This window comes from Balaenoptera musculus, chromosome 1 (genome assembly GCF_009873245.2).
Source record: "Balaenoptera musculus isolate JJ_BM4_2016_0621 chromosome 1, mBalMus1.pri.v3, whole genome shotgun sequence".
In the NCBI taxonomy this organism is placed as follows: domain Eukaryota; kingdom Metazoa; phylum Chordata; class Mammalia; order Artiodactyla; family Balaenopteridae; genus Balaenoptera; species Balaenoptera musculus.
In genome coordinates, this window is record NC_045785.1 from 152,532,186 (window position 1) to 152,542,560 (window position 10,375).

Genomic DNA, 10,375 nt, shown 5'->3' on the forward strand with positions numbered 1-10,375 from the left:
CTACCTTGTTCTTGGACACAGCTCCTCTCCTGCTGGCTAGTCTCCTCGCGCTTCCGCCAGATTCCGCATTCCTCCAAGCGCGTGGCTCAGCCTGATGGAACCGGCCTTAATAAAGTCCCAGCCTTGAAAGGGGCGGGAAGAGAGGTCAGACTCACCGCTGTGGTCCCACACGCAGCACCTGAGGTAGGGGCGGAGGGGAGCCTGGCTTCCTCTGACCCACTGATCCTGGTGGCAGCATGGGAAGAGATGTCTCCGTCCCGGCCTAAACGAAGTCCAACTTTCCCTGACGCACCTTATGGGATCAAAGAGGGGTGTTCCCATTTCGCCGTTTGCCACTTCCTCCCTGGGGTATCTCCACCTCTCTAACGCAAACTCAGTACAGGTTCTTTTGGGGATGTTTTTATGCAGGGGGTGTGACCTCCCCCATAAAGGAACCGCCTCCCCCATAAAGGAACCGCCACCCCCAGGTTTTCCCCTCTTGTCAGTGGAACCTGTGACCAGTGGTTCCTTCCTGTCATTTTCCTCCCGGAAAGTGGCTAAGGGGTGCATTCGAGCATGACTCTAGACCCCTGGATGGGTTTTGGAGTAGAGGTGTGCCTGGGGAGAGAACAGAGTGCTGGGTATGAAGCTTTTGGCTGTGCCTTCCTCTTTCCGAAGTACACACACACCTCAGCACACAACAGGAGCAGGTAGTTCCCTTGGGCAAGGATGGCAAACGTGTATAACCTAGCTCCTCACCTCCCACTCTGGTACTCAGGATTATTCCAGTTTAGCTGCTGGGACATTTGCATCAAGGCCCTGAAGTCTCACAGCACCTAGTAGAGGAAATGTCAGTGTCAAAATTGGGGTTCTAATTTTGGCTACAAACACTGAGTCTCTCCGCCTGGAGACAGAAGTAACTGCTAGACTAGGAAACACTGGGTTTCTTCCAAAAGGATCCGTTTTTCAATAGGTGGTGTAGGGATGGGTGGGGAATTAAGGTTGATGTATCTGGAGACTTTTCAATCAGGGGCTGGAAACAATTCCTGCTCCATTCAACAGTCTTCCCTGCTCCCTTTTCATCTTGCCGCAGCTAAGCCACCTGTATGTAAAATCTTGATCTGCCTTCTGTTCCCTTCCCACCTTCTTTTTTTTATCCCCCTGAAACAGTTTCCCCTTTCCTGTGAGTTTTTTTTTAAATTGAAATATACCAGACCTATGGGAAAGTGCACAAATCCTAAGTGTGCAGATCAACAAATTACGACACAGTGAACATACCTGTATAATGGCCACCCAGATCAGGAATTCGACCATTACTGGTACCCCCAAAGCCCTCCTCATGTCTCCTCCCAGTCACCATGCCACCTTCCTTGTCAAATTAACCTCTATCTAATCCCATATGTTAGTTTTATCTGCTTTTGAACTTTATGTAAATGAAACCATTCAGTTGGTACTATTTTTTAAATTAATTAATTAATTTTTGGCTGCGTTGGGTCTTCGTTGCTGCACACGGGCTTTCTCTAGTTGCGGTGAGCGGGGGCTGCTCTTCGTTGCGGTGCACGGGCTTCTCATTGCGGTGGCTTCTCCTGTTGCGGAGCACGGGCTCTAGGTGCACAGGCTTCAGTAGTTGTGGCATGCGGGCTCAGTAGTTGTGGCACACGGGCTTGGTTGCTCCGCGGCATGTGGGATCTTCCCGGACCAGGGCTCGAACCCGTGTCTTCTGCATTGGCAGGCAGATTCTTAACCACTGCGCCACCAGGGAAGTCCCTCAGTTGGTACTATTTTGTGTCTGGCTTCTCTCACTCAGTATGATGTTTGTGAAATTCATGCATATTGTTGTGGTAGCAGTAGCTCATTTATTTTCATTGCTGCATGGTATGCCATTGCAGATGTTGATGAAAAAATTAATCAATAGTCAATCTAAGAAAGAAATAGAAAATTTTATTCAAGACAATCTGAGGATTATAACTCAGGAGACAGTTTTTCAGAAACCTCTGAGGACTGTTCTGCCCATTAAAGATCAAAGCACAGTTATATACATTTTTGAGACAAAGGTTTATACACCAAATGACATATTGACAGTTTACGCAATCCAGATCTGCAGTATAAAGTAAGTAGTGGGTCATCATGACCCCTTACAAGATTGAGAAGGAATGTTATCTCCTAAGGAGGTCTGGTTAATACAGATGCACTATACACACTAAAGGGGAAGGAGGAGGCCCAAGTGGGAGAGAAAATTTTTTTGTTTAAATTTTTCCTGTCTTGTAATAAAATATGAATTTTATTTCATCACCATTAAATGCATATACCACAATTTATTTTTCTATTATTCTGGTGGACATTTGGGTTGTTCTCAGTTTGGGATTGTTATCAATAATGCTGCTATAACAGTTTTGTTTCTGTCCTTTGGTACACTTGTGTTTCTATTTCTGTTGGATGTATACCTAGGAACAGACTTACTGGGTCATAGGATATGTTTATATGTTTAGTGTCAATAAATGCTACTAAATAATTTTCCAAAGTGCTCATGTTAGTTTACACTCCTGCTGGCAGTGTCTTAGAACTCCAGTTGCTCCACATCATGAACAACACTTTGTACTGTCAATCTACAAAGATTTTAAAATGTTAGCCATTCTGGTGGGTGTACAATGGTATCTCATTGTGGTTCAGATTTGCATTTCCTTGGTAACCAGTTGAGATTAAGCACCTTTTCATATATTTATTTACTATTTGGATATCTGTTCAAGTACTTTGTCCATTTCTTTGTCCATTTTCTATTAGGCTTTCTGTCTTATTGCTTTATAGGATTTTTTTAAAAAAATTTATTTATTTTATTTATTTATTTTTGGCTGTGTTGGGTCTTTGTTGCTGTGCGCAGGCTTTCTCTAGTTGCGGCGAGCGGGGGCTACTCTTCGTTGCGGTGCGCGGGCTTCTCATTGCGGTGGCTTCTCTTGTTGTGGAGCATGGGCTCTAGGTGCATGGGCTTCAGTAGTTGTGGCTCAGGGGCTCTAGAGCACAGGCTCAGTAGCTGTGGCACATGGGCTTCGTTGCCCCGCGGCATGTGGGATCTTCTCGGACCAGGGCTCGAACCCATGTCCCCTGCATTGGCAGGCGGATTCTTAACCACTGCGCCACCAGGGAAGCCCTATAGGATTTCTTTATACATTTCAGATATGAGCTCTTTGTTGGTTACGGGTACTGCAAATATTTCTATGAGTATATAAATACAGAAGGCCCCAGTTTTGGGGTCTTCCGAAGCCTCAGGGCCACTGGGACAAGACTATGTATATTTTGATCACTAGTGTACTTCCAGCTCCTAGCACTTACTAGGTGCTAAATAAATATGTGGAATGAATGATGGATGAGATGGATGAGACTCATTCAGGTAGTCTGCCCTGTGTTGCGCTGATTCCTAGGGCCAAACACTGAAAGGGGATGGAGGGAGCAGATTTCCTTCCAGCGCAGCCAGCTGTGACCTTGAGAAGGGGAAGACACCCAGCCCTTCCCTACTGAAAAAAGCAGAAATAGCTACAGTCTGTGAAGAGAGAAGCAGGTATGTAGGGAGCAGAGGTCACAGTTGAAAAGATAGGAACTACAAGCAGGTAGCAAGCCAGCCAGATACTTCAGAAGGAGAGACTCGGAGGTGGAGGGGGTGGTGGTGTCAAGGAGACAGTAAGGGTCTCTGAGCATCACAGTGGACCTTTGTATGACAAGAGCCTCCAAGGTCATGCAGGCACTACTCCTGCTTACTCTTTTTTTTTCTTTTGGCCGAGCTGCTCGGCATGCGGGATCTTAGTTCCCCCACCAGGGATTGAACTGGGGCCCCCCGCAGTGAAAGCACTGAATCCTAACTACTGGACTGCCAGGGAATTCCCTCCTGCTTACTCTTTTTTTAAAATATCTTTATTGGGGTATAATTGCTTTCCTCCTTCTTACTCTTAAAGCTTGTTGGTTGAGAGAGCTCTTCTACACTTTTCCTTTCCAAAGGAGATGCCTTGAGACTGGTTGTGGGGTCTCATTCCTACCTCCCCAATAAGGAACTTTCTTCTTCAGATCTGGCTTTAACTTCGTTATGGCCTGTAATATCCATCGTGAAGATGAAAGACCACTGAGTCACTGCCAGCCCCTTCATCTCCAGGAAATCTTTCCCCAGGCCTGTTGTGTTCTCTCGCAGTGTTCTGTCACTGTCTTTCTCTCCACTGTCCTCTCCTTCTCCTCCTTCAGCTATAGCTGATACCAGGTCAGGTCAGAAGTCTGACCAACTCCCATTACTAAAGAAGAGAAATTGCCCCCTTGCAACACTGCAAAAAACTCACAGCATCCCCTCCCTCCAGAAGACAATGAGGCTAGAAGCTGCTCCAGAATTTTCTATATAGGATAAGCTTGGGGGCTTAGCAGTTTAGTCGGAGAGGGGTTGATGAAGTGTCATGAAATGGCACTTGTATAGCAGGCACGGCGTTTCACTTAGAGTATGAGATTGTTGGCGGGGGTGGAGGATTCGGGGGAAGGAGGAGGTGTTGATCACTGGCCAGGGGCCAGTGGAGGAGCCTGTGAGGGAAGTACCTCCATGGGCGGCCCTCTTCAGTCTTGCTTGGCACTTTCCTAATATATGGTTCATTTAGCTTCTATCCTGAGGTGAGGTCCCTTGGCCTTCTTTCAGGAACAGCTGCTATCTACCAACGGCTTCTCCATGAACTACCTGGATGCTCATCCTGAAACATCATAAAGTTCCAGAGCCCTGTAAATCCTGGATCCCCTAACTAGCATGGTATAGTCACAAGACTAGCCTGACATGGCTGGAAAGTTTTCTGTCTTTTGTTTCTGCTGGGGAAGGGATGCCCCCTCCCATTTTTCCTTTTGCTATATCCCCTCCCCAGCTATCTCCCTCCCAGAGGTCAACTTCTTTCCTGCTGGCCTGAGCTAAGGTGATATCCCCTTCCGGCTTTATTCAGTTCTAGGAGGATGTAGTGATGGGGGTGGATGGGGAAGTGTGGCCATCTGTGCTCAAAGCTAGTTGCTCTCACCATCCCCTTTTCTTCTCTCTAACTGAGCTCTCCTTTCCCAAAGCCCCCTGGGTACTCTCCCTGGATTCCTTTAGGCTGGATGGTTCCAGGTATTTTGGAACTGCGGTTCTGAAATTACTGGGTGTAACTGGGAAGACTTAGCAGCAAGCAAGATAGTCTGGTGAGCTATAACTGGGGAGATGAAGTAATCTGTGAGAGAGGCAGAGTTGCAGAGTGGAATGTGCCACAGCTTTGCAATCACATGGGTTTGAATCCATGCTCAGTCACATATTAGGTATGTGACCTTGAGCAAACTCCTTTATGTCTCTGAGCCATTATCTAAAAAATGGAGACACTACTCTCTTTCTTAGAGATGCTGTGATGATTAGTGATACCATAGCATTTGGAACATTTCCCACACACGGTAGGACTAGTATGATTTCAACAAAGAGGAAGAGCCACAAACAAGAATTAGGCATCTGGAAGGGGCAGCTCAAGCTCTCTCTGGAACTCACACTGAGGTCTAGACTTCACAGAGTGTGAGGGCACTCCTAACTGCAAAGCGTTAAGGGTGGACCATCTCTGTCACATGGATGTGGGTGGGGAGATAGTCTGGGGGGCAGCACCCCTGCAGTAAGTTATCGGCCAAAGATGAGTCAGCTTGATCTTTCCAGAGACAGGATGCAAGAAGATCATATTTTGCAAACCAGATTATCTAGTTTCAAAATGCCCTCTGTGTTTACTGCCCTTTGATTGTCCGCTAGCCCAGGGTTTCCTAAACAGGCTTGGCCATAGGAATCTCCTGTGGGCACTTCTTTTAAAATATAGGTTTCCAGGCTTCTCTCCTGGAAATTCTGTTTCCAAAGATCTGGTGCCAGGCCAGGAAATCCACCCTTTTAATTAGTGCACGAGATGACTCCCATGATCTGACCAGTTTGGGGAACAGTGCCCCAACCCTGTGGTTCTCAATCAAGGCTACATATTAGAACAATATGCCTTTGTCATAGGAGGAAACACTGAACACTTGGAAGGCTCTGGAAGTCTTCAAAGACATGGAGATGCTTCAGTTGAATCTTCCTGTGGGGATTTACATATTGACTCATTTACTCCTAATAATTACTCTATGAAGTAGGCTGTTGCAGCATAACAGCTCAAAACCAACTCAGTGGATTGGAGAAAAGTAGGCGTATTCAAGAGTTAGAGTCTGTCATACAGAGTGAAGTAAGCCAGAAAGAGAAAAACAAATACAGTATGCTAACACATATATATGGAATCTAATGAAAAAAAAAAAAAAAGGTCATGAAGAACCTAGTGGCAAGACGGGAATAAAGACGCAGACCTACTAGAGAATGGACTTGAGGATATGGGGAGGGGGAGAGGTAAGATGTGACAGGGTGAGAGAGTGGCATGGACATATGTACACTACCAAATGTAAAATAGATAGCTAGTGGGAAGCAGCCGCATGGCACAGGGAGATCAGCTCGGTGCTTTGTGACCACCTAGAGGGGTGGGATAGGGAGGGTGGGAGGGAGGGAGACGCAAGAGGGAAGAGGTATGGGAACATATGTATATGTATAACTGATTCACTTTGTTATAAAGCAGAAACTAACACACCATTCTAAAGCAATTATACTCCAATAAAGATGTTAAAAAAAAAAGTTATTTAGGTTAGTGATTAGGGAAATGCAAATCAAAACCACAAGGGAGGGCTTCCCTGGTTGTGTAGTGGTTAAGAATCCACCTGCCATTGCAGGGGACATGGGTTCGAGCCCTGGGCTGGGAAGATCCCGCATGCCGCAGAGCAGCTAAGCCCGTGCGCCACAACTACTGAGCCTGCGTGCCTAGAGCCGGTGCTCTGCAACAAGAGGCGCCACCGCAATGAGAAGCCCGTGCACCGCAACGAAGAGCAGCCCCCGCTCGCCGCAACTAGAGAAAGCCCATGCACAGCAACGAAGACCCAACGCAGCCAAATAAATAAATTAAAAAAAACAAACAAAAAACCCACAAGGGATACCACTTCACAGTCACTAGGTTGCTCATAAGAAAAAGAAGAGCAAAAACCAGAAAATATAACAAGTGTTGGTGAGGATGTGGAGAAATTGGAACCCTTGTCCGTTTGCTGGTGGGAATGTAAAATGGAGCAGCTGCTGTGGAAATAGTTCCATGTTTCCTCGAAAAGCTTAACGCAGAATTACCATATCACCCAGCAATTCCACTCCTAAGTATATGCCCAGAAGAATTGAAAACAGAGGAGAAAAGCATTCTAGTTAGAGGAAACAGAGTGAAATGGCAGGTAGGCAAGGGAGACTGTGGCATTTTCAGGAACAGCAGAGTTTTCAACGTGTGGCTGCACGCATGTAGAGAAGTGGAGGGTGAAAGATGAAATGTAGTCTTTAATGATTAAGTTACACAACTTAAGACGTATTGTTTGATGTGTTGGTTTTGTTTTCCCAACTAGGCTACAAAGTCCTTGAACGTAGAGACTTTATGTTTTAAAATTTATATTAATTTTTAATGCATTTTCTGACACCGTCTACTTTTTTAAAGACTATTTTCTTTTTGGCCACACGGCGTGGCTTGTGGGATCTTAGTTCCCTGACCTAGGATCCAACCTGGGCCCACGGCAGTGAAAGCACCGAGTCCTAACCACTGGACCACCAGGGAATTCCCTAAAGATTATTATTATTATTATTATTATTTTTAAATGGGTTTCAGCATTTACTCTTTTTTTTAAAAATTAATTTATTTATTTATGGCTGTGTTGGGTCTTAGTTTCTGTGTGAGGGCTTTCTCTAGCTGCGGCAAGCGGGGGCCACTCTTCATCGCGGTGCGCGGGCCCCTCACTATCACGGCCTCTCTTGTTGCGGAGCATAGGCTCCAGGTGCGCAGGCTCAGTAATAGTCGTGGCACACGGGCCCACTTGCTCCGCGGCATGTGGGATCTTCCCAGACCAGGGCTCGAACCCACGTTCCCTGCATTGGCAGGCAGGCTCTCAACCACTGCGCCACCAGGGAAGCCCCCTAAAGATTATTTTTTAAGAGCAGTTTTAAGTTTACAATAAAGTTGAGAGAATGGTACAGAGATTTTCCATATACCCCTTGTCCCCATATGTGCATAGCCTCCCGTATTATCAATACCACTCATTAGAGTGGTACATTTTTTTCACCAAGGATGAACCAATGCCGACATCATAATCGCCCAAAGTCCATAGTTTACCTTAGGGTTCACTCTTGGTGTTGTACATCCTACGGGTTTGGACAAATGTATAATGATATATCTCTCTCACTATACTATCATACAGAGTATTTTCACTGCCCTAAAAATCCTCTGTGCTCTACCTATTCATTTCTTTTTAGCACTAAATAATATACCATTGGCTGGATGTACCATAGTTATTTATCCATTCATCTACTGAAAGATATCTTGGTTGCTTCCAAGTTTTGGCAATTATGAATAAAGCTGTTGTAAACATACATGTGCAGGTTTTTGTGTAGATATAATTTTCCAGCGCCTTTGGGTAAATATCAAGGAACACGATTGTTGGGTCACATGGTAAGAGTTTGTTTAGTTTTGTGAGAAACTGCCAAACTGTCTTCCAAAGTGACTACTATTTTGTATTTCCACCAGCAATGAAAGACAGTTCTGTTGCACCACATCCCAATACCATTTGACGTCGTCAGTGTTCTGGATTTTGGCCTACAATTATAATAGGTGTCTAGTGGTACCTCACTGTTTCAATTTGTATCTCCCTGATAACATATGATGTGGAGCATCTTTTCACCTGCTTATTTGCCATCTGTGGATCTTTGGTGAGGTGTCTGTTAAGGTCTTTGGCCCATTTTTTAATCGGGTTGTTTGGGTTCTTATTGTTCAGTTTTAAGAGTTCTTTGTATGTTTTGGATAACAGTCCCTTATCAGACGTGTCTTTTAACATGTTAATTTAAATTTACAAATTTGGTTCTTCTTCCTTGATCAGACCCTTATATATTGAGTCTCATTTACTCTTGTAGTGTTAATTTATGGTGCTATGTTGATGACTCCCAAATATCTTTGTCTTAGACTTTTCTTCTTAGCTCTGGACTTGGGTGCCTCAACACTTTCCACTTGTCATACCCAAAATGGAGCTCGTCATCTCCTAGATATCTACTCCTTCTTCAGTCTTCCCCTTCTCAGTAAATGTAATCACTCTCCTATTTGCTCAAGTCGGCTAGCTGGGAGTCATTCTTGACTCCTTCCTCTATTTCTCCATCTCCCTACCATCCATCAATCACCAAGTGCCATCCATTGGCTCCACCTCCTAAAGACTTCTTTTGGATTGATTTTTTTTTTAATTGAGGTAAAATTCACATAACATAAAATCAATCATTTAAAAGCAAACAATTCACTTGTTAATGGATAAAGAGCAAGGTCCTACTGTAAAGCACAGAGAACTATATTCAGTATCCTATGATAAACCATAATGGAAAAGAATATTTAAAAAAAGAATGTATATATAACTGAATCACTTTGTTGTACTGCAGAAATTAACACAACATTGTAAATCAACTATACTTCAATAAATAAAATAAAAGCATACAATTCACCAACATAGAAAACAAACTTATGATTACCAAAGGGGAAGGGGGGAGATAAATTAGGAATTTGGGTTTAAAAGATACACACTACTATATATAAAATAAATAAACAATGAGTATAGCAGAGGGAACTATATTCAATATCTTGTAATAACCTATAACGGAAAAGAATCTGAAAAAAAAAAAAGAATAACCTAAAATGAAAGAAAAATGTTTCACGTGTACACTTTTCTGTACACGTGAAACATTTTAAATCAAGTATACTTCAATTTAAAAAAATACGATCCATTAGCATTTAGTACATTTACAACATTGTGCAACTATTACCTCTATTTAGTTACATTTTCATCACACCAAAAGGAAACCACTTAATCATTAATCACTCCCCCCTCCCCCTAGCTCCTGGCAATCACTAGCCTGATTTCTGTCTCTATGGATTTTCCTATTTTGGACGTTTCATAAAAATGGAACCAGGTAACATGTGACCTTTTGTGTCTGGCTTCTTTCTCTCAGCATAGTGAGTTCAAGGTTCATCCATGTTGAAGCATGTGTCATTGCTTTTCATGGCCGACTAATAGTCCACAGTATGGATACAATGTATTTTGTTTATCCATTCACCTGTTGATGGACATTTGGTTTGTTTCCACCTTTTGGCTATCGTGAATAGTACTGCTAGGAGTACAAACTTTTGTTTGAATACCTGTTTTCAGTTCTTTTGAGTGTATGCTTAGGAGTGGAATTGCTGGGTGATATGGTAATTCTATGTTTAACTTTTGGAGGAAACAATAAACTGTTTTCCACAAAGGCGGCACCATTTTG